Consider the following 6,422-nt stretch of genomic DNA (forward strand, 5'->3'; position numbering starts at 1 on the left):
TGTGGGTGAAGTCCATGTGTTAAAATGCTTCTCAGAACGTGATACTTGAACATGTTCCATGCTAGAGTTTCGTGATGTCTCCAGATTTGCTGACATGTAAAGATAGACTTTAAAGGGAAGCATTCTGAAATCTCATTGTGATATTATTTCTATGTGGGCTCTTGATTTTTTAAGACAGTGATCAGTTCAGTCAGTTCAGTCACTCAGTTGTGCCCTACTCTTTGCGACCCCATGGACTGCAGCATGCCAGGCCTCCCTGTCCGTCACCAACTCCTGGAGTTTACTCAAATTCTTGTCCATTGAGTTAGTGATGCTATCCAACCATTTCATCCTCTGTCATCCCCTCTCCTCCCACCTTCAATCTTTCCCAGCATCAGGGTCTTTTCCAATGAGCCAGCTCTTCACATAAGGTGGCCGCGGTATTGGAGTTTCAGCTTCAGCATCAGTCCTTCCAATGAATATTCAGGACTGGTTTCCTTTAGGATGGACTGGTTTGATCTCCTTGCAGTCCAAGAGACTCTCAACACCACAGTTCAAAAGCATTAATTCTTCAGTGCTCAGCTTCCTTTATAGTCTGACTCTCACATCCATATATGACTACTGGAAAAAAAAAATAGCTTTGACTAGACAGACCTTTGTTGGCAAAGTAATGTCTCTGCTTTTTAATATGCTGTTGAGGTTGGTCATAACTTTTCTTCCAAGGAGCAAGAGTCTTTTAATTTCATGGCTAAGTCACCATCTGCAGTGATTTTGCAGCCTAAGAAAATAAAGTCTGTCACTGTTTCCATTGTTTCCCCATCTATTTGCCATGGAGTGATGGGACCAGATTCCATGATCTTAGTTTTGAATGTTGAACTTTAAGCCAACTTTTTCACTCTCCTCTTTCACTTTCATCAAGAGGCTCTTTAGTTCTTCTTCACTTTCTGTCATAAGGGTGGTGTCATCTGCATATCTGAGGTTATTGATATTTCTCCCGGCAATCTTGATTCCAGCTTGTGCTTCATCCAGCCTGGCATTTCTCAAGATGTACTCTGCATAAAAGTTAAATAAGTAGGGTGACAATATACAGCCTTGACATATTCCTTTCCCGATTTCCTAATTGGGAAAGGCAGTGACAAATTGATCTTAAAAGCCAACTGAAAATTCAAGTAGGTGGAAACCATCTGTGCATTTACCATCACCCACAAGCGTGTTAGGTTCTGGGTGACAGTAGTGGAGACTGTGATCACAGTCATTTCCACTCCCAGCAATTTAGTTTCATCGAACAAGGCACAGGTTTTCCCCAAGGAATTTTGCTTAGCTGGGTTATAAGTTGCTCCTTTTGGAATTATTAAGTCTCAAAGCATCCTACTGAGAGGCTATACATTGTGCGCTATGATGATTCTTAGGGTTACTCTTGCCTTAGTGACAACTTTAAGAGTGAAGCACTACCTATGAATTACTGGAATCAGCTCTAGAAAATATAAGTTATAATTTCAAAGTAGTTACGTGAACTCAGTCAAGTCACTTAACCCTTGATTCCTAATCTTGGCTTTTTCTTCCACAAAATAAAGAAATTGAACAACAGCATCACCAAAAGAAGTTTCCTTTTTTAAATTATTTTTTTCCCCAAGGGAAAAAGTAATAATGTAATGAAAAAATATTTAAATCGTACAGAAGAAACATGATAAAAAAATAATTCTCCCATTCTGGTCTCCTAGCCTTTCTCTGATGCAACCACTATTAACAGATTGTGAGTGTGTTGGTGTGTATTTTCTCTGCGTATACAAATATATACACATATGGCGTATACTCATATGTGTATGCTATGCACCGTTTTTTTTTTCCTTTTTAATCTCAAATGGGAATATACTGTACTCACAGTTCACCCCAATTTTATAAAATGGCATACATCTTGAAGATATTTCCATATCATCATATTTAGATCTATTCTGTTACTTTTTGTGATTGCATCCTATGTGGATATGCCATGATTTATTTAATCAGTTTTCTAATGATGGACGTTTAAGTTTGCCACAGTGGGCATACTTGTATATATGATACTGCAAGATTACAAAGGCAAAAAGATACATGAAACGGACTCCTAGAAATAAAATTACTGGTTCAAATTCTTTCAAAAAACGATTTTAGGATATTATACAATGGATTTTTAAAAACATAATAACCTCTTTGAAAAAAGTTCACAGATTTATAAAAATTCAAATAAACAAGAATAAAACAAGAAAACAAGTTATTCTCATTCACAACCATTTAGAAATTACTGTTTTTTACATTAGTTGAATAACAGATATTTATTAATGTTCATGTAGAAAGCTAGATAGATAAAATTTCATTGAAAAGGACTGTGATACATGGGCAAACTTTAAAAATGTGTGGCCTGTAGTTTTTATTTGGATCTAACAGAATAAAATAAAACTGAGGTAAAACTGAAGGAATTTCTAAGTATTAGATAATTGTTTCATTACCACGAGAGATATTAGTTTCTTAAAATTCTCCCTAAAGTTTAAAAAGGAAGATTCCAAAAACACTGAGGATGGAATCTACTCTGAACACGGTTTTCCACTTTGCTTCCTCAGAGGCACCTGGCTCCAGAATTTGTTGTTTAAAAAAGTTTTGTTGAGTTCTGTAACTTCACAGTCTAGTCTATAATAATCATTACCTCACTTTTGGTCATATTTTTATATTTAATGGGTTCAGAACTCATATTTTTAAAAACCATGACTTTTCTATTTTTGAGTTTTCTTTTTTGATTTATTTCTTGATTACCTGGATTTAATTGGCATTATTACTTTTTGAAGAAGGAGTCAAATTACTATTTTTCTAGGTGTTGAACGCTTGAGAGCATGACTGAGTTGTTTTTATAAACACAGGACAAATTGGCCAAGTGTATTATTCTTACATTTTTCATTTTCCCTCGGAATTGTCTAGGCATTACTGTCTTACAGACTAGAGAGTTGCAGTGGAAATTGTCTGACTTCCCCTTTACTTTTTACCATGAAAATGACTTGCTTTTGCTGTGTACATGCCTGAGTTTTTTTTTTTTTCTTCACACTAAAATTTAAAACTTTGAACATGTCTTGATGTAATTTTTCTTCTGTCAGATTTTCTTAGAATGTGATATGCGTGGAAGATCTGCACATCTACTTCTTCCTTCATTACAGGTAAATTTTTCTTACATTGTATTCACAACACGTTTCTCTTTCATTGGTAAAAATTTTCTGATTTGACATAACTATTTTATGTTGACTCATTTTTTGGTCCTTCGTGTCTACTGTCTTCTCTCTAATCTTTGTTTCTTGTGCAGTTTGTCTATAGTTTTTACCGCCAGCAGTTTGATTTTCAGGCATGTAGAATTTTCTCTTGCTGTTTCTAACATTTCTATTAAATCTGTAATGCTGCTTTTTGGTTCTCAGGTTTTTTCCCCCAACTATGTACATTCCCTTTACTCTTCATTTTGTACGTTTTGTTATATTTTTCCCTTTCACTCTTACTGAAATTAATTCATATTGTTATTAAGTTTTCTTCTTCCTTTCATTGTGTTTTTTTTTTCCCCACAAGGAGTTTTAAATGTCTTTTATTAAATTCAAATATGGCAATTCTTTCTACTTCCTAGAAATGGTGCCTATCTTCCCATTACTGAAATTCCATAGAAGGGCAGAGAAGCCTCTGTGTACATGGCGTTTTGTTCTCACTGTTTCCCCAGTCTGCTTACCCACCTCCTCAATATGTTTCTCTCTAAACTAGGAAATAGTCATGAGATTAAAAAAAATTTTTGTCCTCTAGCGTTTTCCCCTTGTTTCATTTCTGGGCCTTGAAAGAATGTTGATAAGTGATGAGGCAGCATCAACATCTTTTATTTACTTTGTTGGCCACAACATTTTGAAGATGATGGTGAAAGTGAAAGTGAAGTTGCTCGGTCGTTTCCAACTCTTTGCGACCCCATGGACTGTAGCCTACCAGGCTCCTCTGTCCATGGGATTTTCCAGGCAATAGTACTGGAGTGGGTTGCCATTTCCTTCTCCAGTGGATCTTCCCCACCCAGGGATGGAATCCAGGTCTCCCGCGTTGTAGACAGACGCTTTACTATCTGAGCCACCAAGGAAGATGATGGTATGAAGTCCTTATTTCTTTTCCTTGGCTGTTTGCTGCTGATACATTTTTTTAAACCTTTTTTTGAGAGTTCTTATTGCTCAGTTTGTTAGATATGTGTGTGGGGATCATTTAGTCTGGTAGTGCCATGCTCTCCATTGCAGATATTGGGAATTATCTTCCAAAATAGTAGCACCAACATGCATTCCACTGAAAGAGACTGCAAATGGGAACTACCAGACTTCTCAGTCTTTGCTAATGAGATATGTATTATTTTACTGTTTTTATGAACAATTCTTGTGAATAAGTTCAGGTGGAAATTCACTTTCTTATTGATTTGTAAGAGCTCTTTATCTGTTGTGTGCAAAGGCTTTTGCAGACATTCTCCCCAGATTGTCATTTTTAATTTTGACTTTGATGCTGATATCTTTGTTCATATTAATTGCTAATTTCTATGGCACCAAATGATACATTTCTCTTATATTTCTGACTTTTGTGACTTGCTGAGAAAGGCATCCTCAAGACCGGATTTTTTTTGGGGGGATGTGCCCCATGTAGAGTTTTAGTTCACGGATCAGGGATGGAACCCGAGTCCCTGTAGTGGAAGCATGGGCATCTTACCCACTGGGCCACCAGGGAAGTTCCAAGACTCGATTTTTAAAAGTATTTTCTTGAGCAGAAAAAATAGATTCCTGATCTTCACCCCTCCCCCCACCCCCACCACTTGTCAGGCACACACACACACACACACACACACACACACTGCTAAGCCTGAGTCTAGGGGCAAGAAACTTAGCACGTGTATTTTAAAAAGATTTCCCTGCCTGAGACTCATTGGGTCTTGATAGTCTCTACTGTATTGATATTCTCAAATAGGAAAGTAACAAACATTTTGTGAGGGAAAACATGCACTACAGGCATTAATTTAAGAAAATTTATGTTTGCAGTTCAGGACTTCATAACTAATGTAAAGAGATTTTATAAAGTACAATTTATTTCCACCGTTGAAAGAAAAACGGTAAAATTTAATGATCTCTTTTGTTGGAAGACTTTGTTGAGATCAGACTATCCAAAAAAGATAATCAGAAGGACAAATACTCCTTAAGAGTATTAAAAAATATTTGGAGAAAAGCATGAAACAAGAATGGGTTCTTGCTAGACTGGAATCCAAGCAGATCAAAGGGACTAGAAAGGGAAGAAGGGGGAAAATGAATATTTACTAGAGCCTCATTGTCACTGTTATCTCAGAAACACATTTTATCAAAGGGGAAAAAAAAGCTTGGTAAAATGATTACAGACATGTGCCATCCTATCCTCTGAAGCGGTTCTATTAGAATATCCTGTAGTTTTCGAGGATGTTTCATAGACAGGATATCATTTCTGTTCAGAATGATAAGGTGGAGAACATGTAGCCAAGTGAAATTAGCCAAGTGGCAGAACATTCGCATATAAAATAATTTATAGTTCACCATAAATGTTGTGAAATCTGGGACATGTACAATGCTGAGTTATGAATTCAGCCCTTGTTAATGTTTCCTTTGCAATATGTGATGGGAAACAGCTATTAAAAATACTAGCGTCACTATTTATTCAAAGATTCCACATCACCAGAATAAATTGCCTAAGAGGAAACATCTTGTTCGTAATGATTTGGAATACAGAGCTTAAAGTTTCATGCATGGAATGTTTAGCTTCATAATAAGGAAGCATTCATAATATGTGTGTGATATTTGTTAGCGCTAAAGATATAGCTAAATGTTTTATGAAAGAACTATTGTGCACTTGATTTTACAATAAACAGTTAAAACTCCTGGAGTAGATTTGATGCAAGTGGAATGTTTGCTTAGATTTAGCAGCAAGGAATACTGTAAATAATTCATGGGGTGTAATTTGACTCGATATTTCTCTGGCCTTTGAGGTCTGTGGATTTGCCTTTTTTCCCCCATGTAACTGTTTTCTTCTTCAGGTAGCAGTTCCTCATGGTTTGCAGTTCAGCTCTGGGGCCGACTGGAAAGTAAACTCAGATCAGCTGATGAGAATGTATGTGATAGATCAGAGGGAATCTTGTCCTTCTTGTGGGCACAGTCTCGGAGGCACAACCTACTCCCTTCTTTGAGAAAGATGATGAAAAGAACAGGAGGAGGGCTGATCTCAGATGGTGCCCATTGGTTCCTGTTCTTCAGTGGCAGAGGTCTCTGCCTCCGACTTCCTTTCCAGCAAACCAGGTGTAATTAGGTGAGAAGTTTAAAGTGAGACCAAAAAAGTTAAAAATCTGATGACTTAGGGCCATTGCCCCGCATCATTGCAACTGATGTGCTCAGTTGCTTAGTCAA

The 6,422-nt window shown here is 36.9% G+C and overlaps 1 long non-coding RNA gene across 1 annotated transcript in view; it reads left to right on the forward strand.

Moving 5' to 3' along the window:
* The window catches only part of LOC147346322 (uncharacterized), a 28,289-nt gene extending 22,385 nt beyond the window's left edge, over positions 1-5,904 (forward strand). The window contains exon 3 of the long non-coding RNA XR_015154107.1: positions 3,102-5,904. This is a non-coding gene — a long non-coding RNA (uncharacterized LOC147346322). The remainder of the gene's footprint in view (positions 1-3,101) is intronic.
* Positions 5,905-6,422: the final 518 nt, after the last annotated feature.

Source organism: Bos grunniens, chromosome 24 (genome assembly GCF_055505025.1).
Source record: "Bos grunniens cultivar Pamir isolate PY7600 chromosome 24, Bosgru_T2T1.0, whole genome shotgun sequence".
NCBI lineage: Eukaryota > Metazoa > Chordata > Mammalia > Artiodactyla > Bovidae > Bos > Bos grunniens.